At 46.9% G+C, this 15150-nt stretch overlaps 20 non-coding genes across 20 annotated transcripts; all 20 read left to right on the forward strand.

Moving 5' to 3' along the window:
- The first annotated feature begins 433 nt into the window (after positions 1-433).
- Trnar-ucg (transfer RNA arginine (anticodon UCG)) lies at positions 434-506 on the forward strand. The gene has a single exon. It is a non-coding gene; the product is annotated as a tRNA-Arg (tRNA).
- An 861-nt stretch (positions 507-1367) lies between these two features.
- Positions 1368-1439, forward strand: Trnat-agu (transfer RNA threonine (anticodon AGU)). The gene has a single exon. It is a non-coding gene; the product is annotated as a tRNA-Thr (tRNA).
- A 516-nt stretch (positions 1440-1955) lies between these two features.
- Positions 1956-2028, forward strand: Trnar-ucg (transfer RNA arginine (anticodon UCG)). Its single transcript has one exon. It is a non-coding gene; the product is annotated as a tRNA-Arg (tRNA).
- Positions 2029-3471: 1443 nt separating this feature from the next.
- On the forward strand, positions 3472-3544 carry Trnar-ucg (transfer RNA arginine (anticodon UCG)). Its single transcript has one exon. It is a non-coding gene; the product is annotated as a tRNA-Arg (tRNA).
- Positions 3545-3994: 450 nt separating this feature from the next.
- Positions 3995-4067, forward strand: Trnak-cuu (transfer RNA lysine (anticodon CUU)). The gene has a single exon. It is a non-coding gene; the product is annotated as a tRNA-Lys (tRNA).
- Positions 4068-4405: 338 nt separating this feature from the next.
- Trnat-agu (transfer RNA threonine (anticodon AGU)) lies at positions 4406-4477 on the forward strand. The gene has a single exon. It is a non-coding gene; the product is annotated as a tRNA-Thr (tRNA).
- A 516-nt stretch (positions 4478-4993) lies between these two features.
- Trnar-ucg (transfer RNA arginine (anticodon UCG)) lies at positions 4994-5066 on the forward strand. Its single transcript has one exon. It is a non-coding gene; the product is annotated as a tRNA-Arg (tRNA).
- Positions 5067-5516: 450 nt separating this feature from the next.
- Positions 5517-5589, forward strand: Trnak-cuu (transfer RNA lysine (anticodon CUU)). The gene has a single exon. It is a non-coding gene; the product is annotated as a tRNA-Lys (tRNA).
- A 338-nt stretch (positions 5590-5927) lies between these two features.
- On the forward strand, positions 5928-5999 carry Trnat-agu (transfer RNA threonine (anticodon AGU)). Its single transcript has one exon. It is a non-coding gene; the product is annotated as a tRNA-Thr (tRNA).
- A 516-nt stretch (positions 6000-6515) lies between these two features.
- On the forward strand, positions 6516-6588 carry Trnar-ucg (transfer RNA arginine (anticodon UCG)). The gene has a single exon. It is a non-coding gene; the product is annotated as a tRNA-Arg (tRNA).
- Positions 6589-7449: 861 nt separating this feature from the next.
- On the forward strand, positions 7450-7521 carry Trnat-agu (transfer RNA threonine (anticodon AGU)). The gene has a single exon. It is a non-coding gene; the product is annotated as a tRNA-Thr (tRNA).
- Positions 7522-8037: 516 nt separating this feature from the next.
- Trnar-ucg (transfer RNA arginine (anticodon UCG)) lies at positions 8038-8110 on the forward strand. Its single transcript has one exon. It is a non-coding gene; the product is annotated as a tRNA-Arg (tRNA).
- Positions 8111-9556: 1446 nt separating this feature from the next.
- Positions 9557-9629, forward strand: Trnar-ucg (transfer RNA arginine (anticodon UCG)). The gene has a single exon. It is a non-coding gene; the product is annotated as a tRNA-Arg (tRNA).
- An 861-nt stretch (positions 9630-10490) lies between these two features.
- Trnat-agu (transfer RNA threonine (anticodon AGU)) lies at positions 10491-10562 on the forward strand. Its single transcript has one exon. It is a non-coding gene; the product is annotated as a tRNA-Thr (tRNA).
- A 495-nt stretch (positions 10563-11057) lies between these two features.
- Positions 11058-11130, forward strand: Trnar-ucg (transfer RNA arginine (anticodon UCG)). Its single transcript has one exon. It is a non-coding gene; the product is annotated as a tRNA-Arg (tRNA).
- An 861-nt stretch (positions 11131-11991) lies between these two features.
- Trnat-agu (transfer RNA threonine (anticodon AGU)) lies at positions 11992-12063 on the forward strand. The gene has a single exon. It is a non-coding gene; the product is annotated as a tRNA-Thr (tRNA).
- A 507-nt stretch (positions 12064-12570) lies between these two features.
- Positions 12571-12643, forward strand: Trnar-ucg (transfer RNA arginine (anticodon UCG)). The gene has a single exon. It is a non-coding gene; the product is annotated as a tRNA-Arg (tRNA).
- An 861-nt stretch (positions 12644-13504) lies between these two features.
- Positions 13505-13576, forward strand: Trnat-agu (transfer RNA threonine (anticodon AGU)). The gene has a single exon. It is a non-coding gene; the product is annotated as a tRNA-Thr (tRNA).
- Positions 13577-14086: 510 nt separating this feature from the next.
- Trnar-ucg (transfer RNA arginine (anticodon UCG)) lies at positions 14087-14159 on the forward strand. The gene has a single exon. It is a non-coding gene; the product is annotated as a tRNA-Arg (tRNA).
- Positions 14160-15020: 861 nt separating this feature from the next.
- Positions 15021-15092, forward strand: Trnat-agu (transfer RNA threonine (anticodon AGU)). The gene has a single exon. It is a non-coding gene; the product is annotated as a tRNA-Thr (tRNA).
- Positions 15093-15150: the final 58 nt, after the last annotated feature.

Below are 15150 nucleotides of genomic sequence, written 5' to 3' on the forward strand. Positions count from 1 at the left end.
CGTTTTATTAAGAATTACTCTCAGATGTGATTAAGGCGAATGGCGCTGATAAAGCATTTGCCAAAGCAGTACGGCATAAGGTGGGACGAGGCATTCTGAATTACATTTTATAGATGTATTTCTCACAAATCTCTGAGCCTCCCGCGGTCGTCGTCTTCGTCGTCGTCGTCGTCGTCGCCGCCGCCGCTTCTGCAGAATTAGCAAATGGCCATCGTAGCAAATGCGGCGAGGGACACCCTGCCATCGATTCCGATTGCACAAAGTGTGTGGTCTTGTTTTCCTGTCTATGTTTGGTCGGTCTCGTAAGAGGTTGAATGTAACGAATGGGTGGGAAAGAGTAAGGGGCAGCGGCTGTGTGGAACGAAACCACAATTCCTCAGGGGGTGTGAGCGTTTCGAGATGAATCGTATATAAGTTATACTTCGTCGTCAGTGACCGTGTGGCCTAAAGGATAAGGCGTCGGACTTCGGATCCGAAGATTGCAGGTTCGAGTCCTGTCACGGTCGTGTTTTTCCAGTTCTGAGAAACAAACATACCGTTTTAATGTAGCAATTGTGCAGTACGAAACCGTCTGAATGTTGCTGTTGACCATTTTGTGCTTGAAGATGGTCTTGAGCTTGAAGCACACACAAGAAGACCGGTGTTAACTAGCGAAATGGTCGGCAGAGTGCCCTCACCGCGAGGTTTGACTGGCACTTGCACATCTAAAACAACGTCGGAAAGTAACTCGTTCGGCTTTTGAGTCACGTCAAGTATGTGTGTTAATTTTGACGCCGCTAGCTCTGCAGATTGTCATGCAATTCCTTTACCTCTCAGAAATGATTATGAAATAAAAGTGAAGTACGTGACGAGTGTCGTTAGGAAAACATTAGGCAGCATGGAGAGATTCTGTATGGGACCAACCAACCCAAACGAGTACTGTGTGATCTGCTACCCAGGAGGTACCCAACGAGGCAGCACGGCTAGCTCAGTCGGTAGAGGATGAGACTCTTAATCACAGGGTCGTGGGTTCGAGCCCTTCGCTGGGCGGAACGGAATTTTTCTCCACTGCAGATGTAAATTACCGATTTTCTGATTAACGTGATGTAATGGAAATAGCAACTTTAAAATTTGCCTACGTCTCAATCAGTCGCAAGAAAACTGTATTTGAAGGTGAAGGTGATTTTGTAGACATGTGTGAAAGTCATGTTCTGAAGTGCAGGTGATTTTGTTTGGAGAGAACATCGGCTACGTGTCAGATGTGTATCCAAGCAGTAATGGGTCGACATAGCTGCAAATATTAGTGAAAAATATGAAGTGTTGTCAGCTGAAGTCTGAAGATTCAGACGACCGTACGGACGAAGTACGCAAAAGTTCCGCTAGGCCGCGCCTCTTTAGCTCAGTGGTAGAGCACTGGTCTAGTAAACCAGGAGTCGTGAGTTCCATCCTCACAGGAGGAAGACGAATTTTGGAAATCAGTTGCGCGTCATGGCCGTATAGCAAACAGTATCTGTGATGGCGAACAATTAGCGAGAGGCGTTTTATTAAGAATTACTCTCAGATGTGATTAAGGCGAATGGCGCTGATAAAGCATTTGCCAAAGCGGTACGGCATAAGGTGGGACGAGGCATTCTGAATTACATTTTATAGATGTATTTCTCACAAATCTCTGAGCCTCCCGCGGTCGTCGTCTTCGTCGTCGTCGTCGTCGTCGTCGTCGCCGCCGCCGCTTCTGCAGAATTAGCAAATGGCCATCGTAGCAAATGCGGCGAGGGACACCCTGCCATCGATTCCGATTGCGCAAAGTGTGTGGTCTTGTTTTCCTGTCTACGTTTGGTCGGTCTCGTAAGAGGTTGAATGTAACGAATGGGTGGGAAAGAGTAAGGGGCAGCGGCTGTGTGGAACGAAAACACAATTCCTCAGGGGGTGTGAGCGTTTCGAGATGAATCGTATATAAGTTATACTTGGTCGTCAGTGACCGTGTGGCCTAATGGATAAGGCGTCGGACTTCGGATCCGAAGATTGCAGGTTCGAGTCCTGTCACGGTCGTGTTTTTCCAGTTCTGAGAAACAAACATACCGTTTTAATGTAGCAATTGTGCAGTACGAAACCGTCTGAATGTTGCTGTTGACCATTTTGTGCTTGAAGATGGTCTTGAGCTTGAAGCACACACAAGAAGACCGGTGTTAACTAGCGAAATGGTCGGCAGAGTGCCCTCACCGCGAGGTTTGACTGGCACTTGCACATCTAAAACAACGTCAGAAAGTAACTCGTTCGGCTTTTGAGTCACGTCAAGTATGTGTGTTAATTTTGACGCCGCTAGCTCTGCAGATTGTCATGCAATTCCTTTACCTCTCAGAAATGATTATGAAATAAAAGTGAAGTACGTGACGAGTGTCGTTAGGAAAACATTAGGCAGCATGGAGAGATTCTGTATGGGACCAACCAACCCAAACGAGTACTGTGTGATCTGCTACCCAGGAGGTACCCAACGAGGCAGCACGGCTAGCTCAGTCGGTAGAGGATGAGACTCTTAATCACAGGGTCGTGGGTTCGAGCCCTTCGCTGGGCGGAACGGAATTTTTCTCCACTGCAGATGTAAATTACCGATTTTCTGATTAACGTGATGTAATGGTAATAGTAACTTTAAAATATGCCTACGTCTCAATCAGTCGCAAGAAAACTGTATTTGAAGGTGAAGGTGATTTTGTAGACATGTGTGAAAGTCATGTTCTGAAGTGCAGGTGATTTTGTTTGGAGAGAACATCGGCTACGTGTCAGATGTGTATCCAAGCAGTAATGGGTCGCCATAGCTGCAAATATTAGTGAAAAATATGAAGTGTTGTCAGCTGAAGTCTGAAGATTCAGACGACCGTACGGACGAAGTACGCAAAAGTTCCGCTAGGCCGCGCCTCTTTAGCTCAGTGGTAGAGCACTGGTCTAGTAAACCAGGAGTCGTGAGTTCCATCCTCACAGGAACAAGACGAATTTTGGAAATCAGTTGCGCGTCATGGCCGTATAGCAAACAGTATCTGTGATGGCGAACAATTAGCGAGAGGCGTTTTATTAAGAATTACTCTCAGATGTGATTAAGGCGAATGGCGCTGATAAAGCATTTGCCAAAGCGGTACGGCATAAGGTGGGACGAGGCATTCTGAATTACATTTTATAGATGTATTTCTCACAAATCTCTGAGCCTCCCGCGGTCGTCGTCTTCGTCGTCGTCGTCGTCGTCGCCGCCGCCGCTTCTGCAGAATTAGCAAATGGCCATCGTAGCAAATGCGGCGAGGGACACCCTGCCATCGATTCCGATTGCGCAAAGTGTGTGGTCTTGTTTTCCTGTCTATGTTTGGTCGGTCTCGTAAGAGGTTGAATGTAACGAATGGGTGGGAAAGAGTAAGGGGCAGCGGCTGTGTGGAACGAAAACACAATTCCTCAGGGGGTGTGAGCGTTTCGAGATGAATCGTATATAAGTTATACTTGGTCGTCAGTGACCGTGTGGCCTAATGGATAAGGCGTCGGACTTCGGATCCGAAGATTGCAGGTTCGAATCCTGTCACGGTCGTGTTTTTCCAGTTCTGAGAAACAAACATACCGTTTTAATGTAGCAATTGTGCAGTACGAAACCGTCTGAATGTTGCTGTTGACCATTTTGTGCTTGAAGATGGTCTTGAGCTTGAAACACACACAAGAAGACCGGTGTTAACTAGCGAAATGGTCGGCAGAGTGCCCTCACCGCGAGGTTTGACTGGCACTTGCACATCTAAAACAACGTCGGAAAGTAACTCGTTCGGCTTTTGAGTCACGTCAAGTATGTGTGTTAATTTTGACGCCGCTAGCTCTGCAGATTGTCATGCAATTCCTTTACCTCTCAGAAATGATTATGAAATAAAAGTGAAGTACGTGACGAGTGTCGTTAGGAAAACATTAGGCAGCATGGAGAGATTCTGTATGGGACCAACCAACCCAAACGAGTACTGTGTGATCTGCTACCCAGGAGGTACCCAACGAGGCAGCACGGCTAGCTCAGTCGGTAGAGCATGAGACTCTTAATCACAGGGTCGTGGGTTCGAGCCCTTCGCTGGGCGGAACGGAATTTTTCTCCACTGCAGATGTAAATTACCGATTTTCTGATTAACGTGATGTAATGGAAATAGCAACTTTAAAATTTGCCTACGTCTCAATCAGTCGCAAGAAAACTGTATTTGAAGGTGAAGGTGATTTTGTAGACATGTGTGAAAGTCATGTTCTGAAGTGCAGGTGATTTTGTTTGGAGAGAACATCGGCTACGTGTCAGATGTGTATCCAAGCAGTAATGGGTCGACATAGCTGCAAATATTAGTGAAAAATATGAAGTGTTGTCAGCTGAAGTCTGAAGATTCAGACGACCGTACGGACGAAGTACGCAAAAGTTCCGCTAGGCCGCGCCTCTTTAGCTCAGTGGTAGAGCACTGGTCTAGTAAACCAGGAGTCGTGAGTTCCATCCTCACAGGAGGAAGACGAATTTTGGAAATCAGTTGCGCGTCATGGCCGTATAGCAAACAGTATCTGTGATGGCGAACAATTAGCGAGAGGCGTTTTATTAAGAATTACTCTCAGATGTGATTAAGGCGAATGGCGCTGATAAAGCATTTGCCAAAGCGGTACGGCATAAGGTGGGACGAGGCATTCTGAATTACATTTTATAGATGTATTTCTCACAAATCTCTGAGCCTCCCGCGGTCGTCGTCTTCGTCGTCGTCGTCGTCGTCGTCGCCGCCGCCGCCGCTTCTGCAGAATTAGCAAATGGCCATCGTAGCAAATGCGGCGAGGGACACCCTGCCATCGATTCCGATTGCGCAAAGTGTGTGGTCTTGTTTTCCTGTCTACGTTTGGTCGGTCTCGTAAGAGGTTGAATGTAACGAATGGGTGGGAAAGAGTAAGGGGCAGCGGCTGTGTGGAACGAAAACACAATTCCTCAGGGGGTGTGAGCGTTTCGAGATGAATCGTATATAAGTTATACTTGGTCGTCAGTGACCGTGTGGCCTAATGGATAAGGCGTCGGACTTCGGATCCGAAGATTGCAGGTTCGAATCCTGTCACGGTCGTGTTTTTCCAGTTCTGAGAAACAAACATACCGTTTTAATGTAGCAATTGTGCAGTACGAAACCGTCTGAATGTCGCTGTTGACCATTTTGTGCTTGAAGATGGTCTTGAGCTTGAAGCACACACAAGAAGACCGGTGTTAACTAGCGAAATGGTCGGCAGAGTGCCCTCACCGCGAGGTTTGACTGGCACTTGCACATCTAAAACAACGTCGGAAAGTAACTCGTTCGGCTTTTGAGTCACGTCAAGTATGTGTGTTAATTTTGACGCCGCTAGCTCTGCAGATTGTCATGCAATTCCTTTACCTCTCAGAAATGATTATGAAATAAAAGTGAAGTACGTGACGAGTGTCGTTAGGAAAACATTAGGCAGCATGGAGAGATTCTGTATGGGACCAACCAACCCAAACGAGTACTGTGTGATCTGCTACCCAGGAGGTACCCAACGAGGCAGCACGGCTAGCTCAGTCGGTAGAGCATGAGACTCTTAATCACAGGGTCGTGGGTTCGAGCCCTTCGCTGGGCGGAACGGAATTTTTCTCCACTGCAGATGTAAATTACCGATTTTCTGATTAACGTGATGTAATGGAAATAGCAACTTTAAAATTTGCCTACGTCTCAATCAGTCGCAAGAAAACTGTATATGAAAGTGAAGGTGATTTTGTAGACATGTTTGAAAGTCATGTTCTGAAGTGCAGGTGATTTTGTTTGGAGAGAACATCGGCTACGTGTCAGATGTGTATCCAAGCAGTAATGGGTCGCCATAGCTGCAAATATTAGTGAAAAATATGAAGTGTTGTCAGCTGAAGTCTGAAGATTCAGACGACCGTACGGACGAAGTACGCAAAAGTTCCGCTAGGCCGCGCCTCTTTAGCTCAGTGGTAGAGCACTGGTCTAGTAAACCAGGAGTCGTGAGTTCCATCCTCACAGGAGGAAGACGAATTTTGGAAATCAGTTGCGCGTCATGGCCGTATAGCAAACAGTATCTGTGATGGCGAACAATTAGCGAGAGGCGTTTTATTAAGAATTACTCTCAGATGTGATTAAGGCGAATGGCGCTGATAAAGCATTTGCCAAAGCAGTACGGCATAAGGTGGGACGAGGCATTCTGAATTACATTTTATAGATGTATTTCTCACAAATCTCTGAGCCTCCCGCGGTCGTCGTCTTCGTCGTCGTCGTCGTCGTCGCCGTCGCCGCCGCCGCTTCTGCAGAATTAGCAAATGGCCATCGTAGCAAATGCGGCGAGGGACACCCTGCCATCGATTCCGATTGCACAAAGTGTGTGGTCTTGTTTTCCTGTCTATGTTTGGTCGGTCTCGTAAGAGGTTGAATGTAACGAATGGGTGGGAAAGAGTAAGGGGCAGCGGCTGTGTGGAACGAAACCACAATTCCTCAGGGGGTGTGAGCGTTTCGAGATGAATCGTATATAAGTTATACTTGGTCGTCAGTGACCGTGTGGCCTAAAGGATAAGGCGTCGGACTTCGGATCCGAAGATTGCAGGTTCGAGTCCTGTCACGGTCGTGTTTTTCCAGTTCTGAGAAACAAACATACCGTTTTAATGTAGCAATTGTGCAGTACGAAACCGTCTGAATGTTGCTGTTGACCATTTTGTGCTTGAAGATGGTCTTGAGCTTGAAGCACACACAAGAAGACCGGTGTTAACTAGCGAAATGGTCGGCAGAGTGCCCTCACCGCGAGGTTTGACTGGCACTTGCACATCTAAAACAACGTCGGAAAGTAACTCGTTCGGCTTTTGAGTCACGTCAAGTATGTGTGTTAATTTTGACGCCGCTAGCTCTGCAGATTGTCATGCAATTCCTTTACCTCTCAGAAATGATTATGAAATAAAAGTGAAGTACGTGACGAGTGTCGTTAGGAAAACATTAGGCAGCATGGAGAGATTCTGTATGGGACCAACCAACACAAACGAGTACTGTGTGATCTGCTACCCAGGAGGTACCCAACGAGGCAGCACGGCTAGCTCAGTCGGTAGAGGATGAGACTCTTAATCACAGGGTCGTGGGTTCGAGCCCTTCGCTGGGCGGAACGGAATTTTTCTCCACTGCAGATGTAAATTACCGATTTTCTGATTAACGTGATGTAATGGTAATAGTAACTTTAAAATATGCCTACGTCTCAATCAGTCGCAAGAAAACTGTATTTGAAGGTGAAGGTGATTTTGTAGACATGTGTGAAAGTCATGTTCTGAAGTGCAGGTGATTTTGTTTGGAGAGAACATCGGCTACGTGTCAGATGTGTATCCAAGCAGTAATGGGTCGCCATAGCTGCAAATATTAGTGAAAAATATGAAGTGTTGTCAGCTGAAGTCTGAAGATTCAGACGACCGTACGGACGAAGTACGCAAAAGTTCCGCTAGGCCGCGCCTCTTTAGCTCAGTGGTAGAGCACTGGTCTAGTAAACCAGGAGTCGTGAGTTCCATCCTCACAGGAGGAAGACGAATTTTGGAAATCAGTTGCGCGTCATGGCCGTATAGCAAACAGTATCTGTGATGGCGAACAATTAGCGAGAGGCGTTTTATTAAGAATTACTCTCAGATGTGATTAAGGCGAATGGCGCTGATAAAGCATTTGCCAAAGCGGTACGGCATAAGGTGGGACGAGGCATTCTGAATTACATTTTATAGATGTATTTCTCACAAATCTCTGAGCCTCCCGCGGTCGTCGTCTTCGTCGTCGTCGTCGTCGTCGTCGTCGCCGCCGCCGCTTCTGCAGAATTAGCAAATGGCCATCGTAGCAAATGCGGCGAGGGACACCCTGCCATCGATTCCGATTGCGCAAAGTGTGTGGTCTTGTTTTCCTGTCTATGTTTGGTCGGTCTCGTAAGAGGTTGAATGTAACGAATGGGTGGGAAAGAGTAAGGGGCAGCGGCTGTGTGGAACGAAACCACAATTCCTCAGGGGGTGTGAGCGTTTCGAGATGAATCGTATATAAGTTATACTTGGTCGTCAGTGACCGTGTGGCCTAATGGATAAGGCGTCGGACTTCGGATCCGAAGATTGCAGGTTCGAATCCTGTCACGGTCGTGTTTTTCCAGTTCTGAGAAACAAACATACCGTTTTAATGTAGCAATTGTGCAGTACGAAACCGTCTGAATGTTGCTGTTGACCATTTTGTGCTTGAAGATGGTCTTGAGCTTGAAACACACACAAGAAGACCGGTGTTAACTAGCGAAATGGTCGGCAGAGTGCCCTCACCGCGAGGTTTGACTGGCACTTGCACATCTAAAACAACGTCGGAAAGTAACTCGTTCGGCTTTTGAGTCACGTCAAGTATGTGTGTTAATTTTGACGCAGCTAGCTCTGCAGATTGTCATGCAATTCCTTTTCCTCTCAGAAATGATTATGAAATAAAAGTGAAGTACGTGACGAGTGTCGTTAGGAAAACATTAGGCAGCATGGAGAGATTCTGTATGGGACCAACCAACCCAAACGAGTACTGTGTGATCTGCTACCCAGGAGGTACCCAACGAGGCAGCACGGCTAGCTCAGTCGGTAGAGGATGAGACTCTTAGTCACAGGGTCGTGGGTTCGAGCCCTTCGCTGGGCGGAACGGAATTTTTCTCCACTGCAGATGTAAATTACCGATTTTCTGATTAACGTGATGTAATGGAAATAGCAACTTTAAAATTTGCCTACGTCTCAATCAGTCGCAAGAAAACTGTATTTGAAGGTGAAGGTGATTTTGTAGACATGTGTGAAAGTCATGTTCTGAAGTGCAGGTGATTTTGTTTGGAGAGAACATCGGCTACGTGTCAGATGTGTATCCAAGCAGTAATGGGTCGCCATAGCTGCAAATATTAGTGAAAAATATGAAGAGTTGTCAGCTGAAGTCTGAAGATTCAGACGACCGTACCGACGAAGTACGCAAAAGTTCCGCTAGGCCGCGCCTCTTTAGCTCAGTGGCAGAGCACTGGTCTAGTAAACCAGGAGTCGTGAGTTCCATCCTCACAGGAGGAAGACGAATTTTGGAAATCAGTTGCGCGTCATGGCCGTATAGCAAACAGTATCTGTGATGGCGAACAATTAGCGAGAGGCGTTTTATTAAGAATTGCTCTCAGATGTGATTAAGGCGAATGGCGCTGATAAAGCATTTGCCAAAGCGGTACGGCATAAGGTGGGACGATTCATTCTGTATTACATTTTATAGAAGTATTTCTCACAAATCTCTGAGCCTCCCGCGGTCGTCGTCTTCGTCGTCGTCGTCGTCGTCGTCGCCGCCGCCGCTTCTGCAGAATTAGCAAATGGCCATCGTAGCAAATGCGGCGAGGGACACCCTGCCATCGATTCCGATTGCGCAAAGTGTGTGGTCTTGTTTTCCTGTCTATGTTTGGTCGGTCTCGTAAGAGGTTGAATGTAACGAATGGGTGGGAAAGAGTAAGGGGCAGCGGCTGTGTGGAACGAAAACACAATTCCTCAGGGGGTGTGAGCGTTTCGAGATGAATCGTATATAAGTTATACTTGGTCGTCAGTGACCGTGTGGCCTAATGGATAAGGCGTCGGACTTCGGATCCGAAGATTGCAGGTTCGAATCCTGTCACGGTCATTTTTTTCCAGTTCTGAGAAACAAACATACCGTTTTAATGTAGCAATTGTGCAGTACGAAACCGTCTGAATGTTGCTGTTGACCATTTTGTGCTTGGAGATGGTCTTGAGCTTGAAACACACACAAGAAGACCGGTGTTAACTAGCGAAATGGTCGGCAGAGTGCCCTCACCGCGAGGTTTGACTGGCACTTGCACATCTAAAACAACGTCGGAAAGTAGCTCGTTCGGCTTTTGAGTCACGTCAAGTATGTGTGTTAATTTTGACGCCGCTAGCTCTGCAGATTGTCATGCAATTCCTTTACCTCTCAGAAATGATTATGAAATAAAAGTGAAGTACGTGACGAGTGTCGTTAGGAAAACATTAGGCAGCATGGAGAGATTCTGTATGGGACCAACCAACCCAAACGAGTACTGTGTGATCTGCTACCCAGGAGGTACCCAACGAGGCAGCACGGCTAGCTCGGTTGGTAGAGCATGAGACTCATAATCACAGGGTCGTGGGTTCGAGCCCTTCGCTGGGCGGAACGGAATTTTTCTCCACTGCAGATGTCAATTACCGATTTTCTGATTAACGTGATGTAATGGAAATAGCAACTTTAAAATTTGCCTACGTCTCAATCAGTCGCAAGAAAACTGTATTTGAAGGTGAAGGTGATTTTGTAGACATGTGTGAAAGTCATGTTCTGAAGTGCAGGTGATTTTGTTTGGAGAGAACATCGGCTACGTGTCAGATGTGTATCCAAGCAGTAATGGGTCGCCATAGCTGCAAATATTAGTGAAAAATATGAAGTGTTGTCAGCTGAAGTCTGAAGATTCAGACGACCGTACGGACGAAGTACGCAAAAGTTCCGCTAGGCCGCGCCTCTTTAGCTCAGTGGTAGAGCACTGGTCTAGTAAACCAGGAGTCGTGAGTTCCATCCTCACAGGAGGAAGACGAGTTTTGGAAATCAGTTGCGCGTCATGGCCGTATAGCAAACAGTATCTGTGATGGCGAACAATTAGCGAGAGGCGTTTTATTAAGAATTACTCTCAGATGTGATTAAGGCGAATGGCGCTGATAAAGCATTTGCCAAAGCGGTAAGGCAGAAGGTGGGACGAGGCATTCTGAATTACATTTTATAGATGTATTTCTCACAAATCTCTGAGCCTCCCGCGGTCGTCGTCGTCGTCGCCGCCGCCGCTTCTGCAGAATTAGCAAATGGCCATCGTAGCAAATGCGGCGAGGGACACCCTGCCATCGATTCCGATTGCGCAAAGTGTGTGGTCTTGTTTTCCTGTCTATGTTTGGTCGGTCTCGTAAGAGGTTGAATGTAACGAATGGGTGGGAAAGAGTAAGGGGCAGCGGCTGTGTGGAACGAAAACACAATTCCTCAGGGGGTGTGAGCGTTTCGAGATGAATCGTATATAAGTTATACTTGGTCGTCAGTGACCGTGTGGCCTAATGGATAAGGCGTCGGACTTCGGATCCGAAGATTGCAGGTTCGAATCCTGTCACGGTCGTGTTTTTCCAGTTCTGAGAAACAAACATACCGTTTTAATGTAGCAATTGTGCAGTACGAAACCGTCTGAATGTTGCTGTTGACCATTTTGTGCTTGGAGATGGTCTTGAGCTTGAAACACACACAAGAAGACCGGTGTTAACTAGCGAAATGGTCGGCAGAGTGCCCTCACCGCGAGGTTTGACTGGCACTTGCACATCTAAAACAACGTCGGAAAGTAACTCGTTCGGCTTTTGAGTCACGTCAAGTATGTGTGTTAATTTTGACGCCGCTAGCTCTGCAGATTGTCATGCAATTCCTTTACCTCTCAGAAATGATTATGAAATAAAAGTGAAGTACGTGACGAGTGTCGTTAGGAAAACATTAGGCAGCATGGAGAGATTCTGTATGGGACCAACCAACCCAAACGAGTACTGTGTGATCTGCTACCCAGGAGGTACCCAACGAGGCAGCACGGCTAGCTCGGTTGGTAGAGCATGAGACTCATAATCACAGGGTCGTGGGTTCGAGCCCTTCGCTGGGCGGAACGGAATTTTTCTCCACTGCAGATGTCAATTACCGATTTTCTGATTAACGTGATGTAATGGAAATAGCAACTTTAAAATTTGCCTACGTCTCAATCAGTCGCAAGAAAACTGTATTTGAAGGTGAAGGTGATTTTGTAGACATGTGTGAAAGTCATGTTCTGAAGTGCAGGTGATTTTGTTTGGAGAGAACATCGGCTACGTGTCAGATGTGTATCCAAGCAGTAATGGGTCGCCATAGCTGCAAATATTAGTGAAAAATATGAAGTGTTGTCAGCTGAAGTCTGAAGATTCAGACGACCGTACGGACGAAGTACGCAAAAGTTCCGCTAGGCCGCGCCTCTTTAGCTCAGTGGTAGAGCACTGGTCTAGTAAACCAGGAGTCGTGAGTTCCATCCTCACAGGAGGAAGACGAATTTTGGAAATCAGTTGCGCGTCATGGCCGTATAGCAAACAGTATCTGTGATGGCGAACAATTAGCGAGAGGCGTTTTATTAAGAATTACTCTCAGATGTGATTAAGGCGAATGGCGCTGATAAAGCATTTGCCAAAGCGGTAAGGCAGAAGGTGGGACGAGGCATTCTGAATTACATTTTATAGATGTATTTCTCACAAATCTCTGAGCCTCCCGCGGTCGTCGTCTTCGTCGTCGTCGTCGTCGCCGCCGCCGCTTCTGCAGAATTAGCAAATGGCCATCGTAGCAAATGCGGCGAGGGACACCCTGCCATCGATTCCGATTGCGCAAAGTGTGTGGTCTTGTTTTCCTGTCTATGTTTGGTCGGTCTCGTAAGAGGTTGAATGTAACGAATGGGTGGGAAAGAGTAAGGGGCAGCGGCTGTGTGGAACGAAAACACAATTCCTCAGGGGGTGTGAGCGTTTCGAGATGAATCGTATATAAGTTATACTTGGTCGTCAGTGACCATGTGGCCTAATGGATAAGGCGTCGGACTTCGGATCCGAAGATTGCAGGTTCGAATCCTGTCACGGTCATGTTTTTCCAGTTCTGAGAAACAAACATACCGTTTTAATGTAGCAATTGTGCAGTACGAAACCGTCTGAATGTTGCTGTTGACCATTTTGTGCTTGGAGATGGTCTTGAGCTTGAAACACACACAAGAAGACCGGTGTTAACTAGCGAAATGGTCGGCAGAGTGCCCTCACCGCGAGGTTTGACTGGCACTTGCACATCTAAAACAACGTCGGAAAGTAACTCGTTCGGCTTTTGAGTCACGTCAAGTATGTGTGTTAATTTTGACGCCGCTAGCTCTGCAGATTGTCATGCAATTCCTTTACCTCTCAGAAATGATTATGAAATAAAAGTGAAGTACGTGACGAGTGTCGTTAGGAAAACATTAGGCAGCATGGAGAGATTCTGTATGGGACCAACCAACCCAAACGAGTACTGTGTGATCTGCTACCCAGGAGGTACCCAACGAGGCAGCACGGCTAGCTCGGTTGGTAGAGCATGAGACTCTTAATCACAGGGTCGTGGGTTCGAGCCCTTCGCTGGGCGGAACGGAATTTTTCTCCACTGCAGATGTAAATTACCGATTTTCTGATTAACGTGACGTAATGGAAATAGCAACTTTAAAATGTGCCTACGTCTCAATCAGTCGCAAGAAAACTGTATTTGAAGGTGAAGGTGATTTTGTAGACATGTGTGAAAGTCATGTTCTGAAGTGCAGGTGATTTTGTTTGGAGAGAACATCGGCTACGTGTCAGATGTGTATCCAAGCAGTAATGGGTCGCCATAGCTGCAAATATTAGTGAAAAATATGAAGTGTTGTCAGCTGAAGTCTGAAGATTCAGACGACCGTACGGACGAAGTACGCTAAAGTTCCGCTAGGCCGCGCCTCTTTAGCTCAGTGGTAGAGCACTGGTCTAGTAAACCAGGAGTCGTGAGTTCCATCCTCACAGGAGGAAGACGAATTTTGGAAATCAGTTGCGCGTCATGGCCGTATAGCAAACAGTATCTGTGATGGCGAACAATTAGCGAGAGGCGTTTTATTAAGAATTACTCTCAGATGTGATTAAGGCGAATGGCGCTGATAAAGCATTTGCCAAAGCGGTACGGCAGAAGGTGGGACGAGGCATTCTGAATTACATTTTATAGATGTATTTCTCACAAATCTCTGAGCCTCCCGCGGTCGTCGTCTTCGTCGTCGTCGTCGTCGTCGCCGCCGCCGCTTCTGCAGAATTAGCAAATGGCCATCGTAGAAAATGCGGCGAGGGACACCCTGCCATCGATTCCGATTGCGCAAAGTGTGTGGTCTTGTTTTCCTGTCTATGTTTGGTCGGTCTCGTAAGAGGTTGAATGTAACGAATGGGTGGGAAAGAGTAAGGGGCAGCGGCTGTGTGGAACGAAACCACAATTCCTCAGGGGGTGTGAGCGTTTCGAGATGAATCGTATATAAGTTATACTTGGTCGTCAGTGACCGTGTGGCCTAATGGATAAGGCGTCGGACTTCGGATCCGAAGATTGCAGGTTCGAATCCTGTCACGGTCGTGTTTTTCCAGTTCTGAGAAACTAACATACCGTTTTAATGTAGCAATTGTGCAGTACGAAACCGTCTGAATGTTGCTGTTGACCATTTTGTGCTTGGAGATGGTCTTGAGCTTGAAACACACACAAGAAGACCGGTGTTAACTAGCGAAATGGTCGGCAGAGTGCCCTCACCGCGAGGTTTGACTGGCACTTGCACATCTAAAACAACGTCGGAAAGTAACTCGTTCGGCTTTTGAGTCACGTCAAGTATGTGTGTTAATTTTGACGCCGCTAGCTCTGCAGATTGTCATGCAATTCCTTTACCTCTCAGAAGTGATTATGAAATAAAAGTGAAGTACGTGACGAGTGTCGTTAGGAAAACATTAGGCAGCATGGAGAGATTCTGTATGGGACCAACCAACCCAAACGAGTACTGTGTGATCTGCTACCCAGGAGGTACCCAACGAGGCAGCACGGCTAGCTCGGTTGGTAGAGCATGAGACTCTTAATCACAGGGTCGTGGGTTCGAGCCCTTCGCTGGGCGGAACGGAATTTTTCTCCACTGCAGATGTAAATTACCGATTTTCTGATTAACGTGACGTAATGGAAATAGCAACTTTAAAATTTGCCTACGTCTCAATCAGTCGCAAGAAAACTGTATTTGAAGGTGAAGGTGATTTTGTAGACATGTGTGAAAGTCATGTTCTGAAGTGCAGGTGATTTTGTTTGGAGAGAACATCGGCTACGTGTCAGATGTGTATCCAAGCAGTAATGGGTCGCCATAGCTGCAAATATTAGTGAAAAATATGAAGTGTTGTCAGCTGAAGTCTGAAGATTCAGACGACCGTACGGACGAAGTACGCAAAAGTTCCGCTAGGCCGCGCCTCTTTAGCTCAGTGGTAGAGCACTGGTCTAGTAAACCAGGAGTCGTGAGTTCCATCCTCACAGGAGGAAGACGAATTTTGGAAATCAGTTGCGCGTCATGGCCGTATAGCAAACAGTATCTGTGATG

Source organism: Schistocerca gregaria, chromosome 11 (genome assembly GCF_023897955.1).
Source record: "Schistocerca gregaria isolate iqSchGreg1 chromosome 11, iqSchGreg1.2, whole genome shotgun sequence".
Lineage (NCBI taxonomy): Eukaryota > Metazoa > Arthropoda > Insecta > Orthoptera > Acrididae > Schistocerca > Schistocerca gregaria.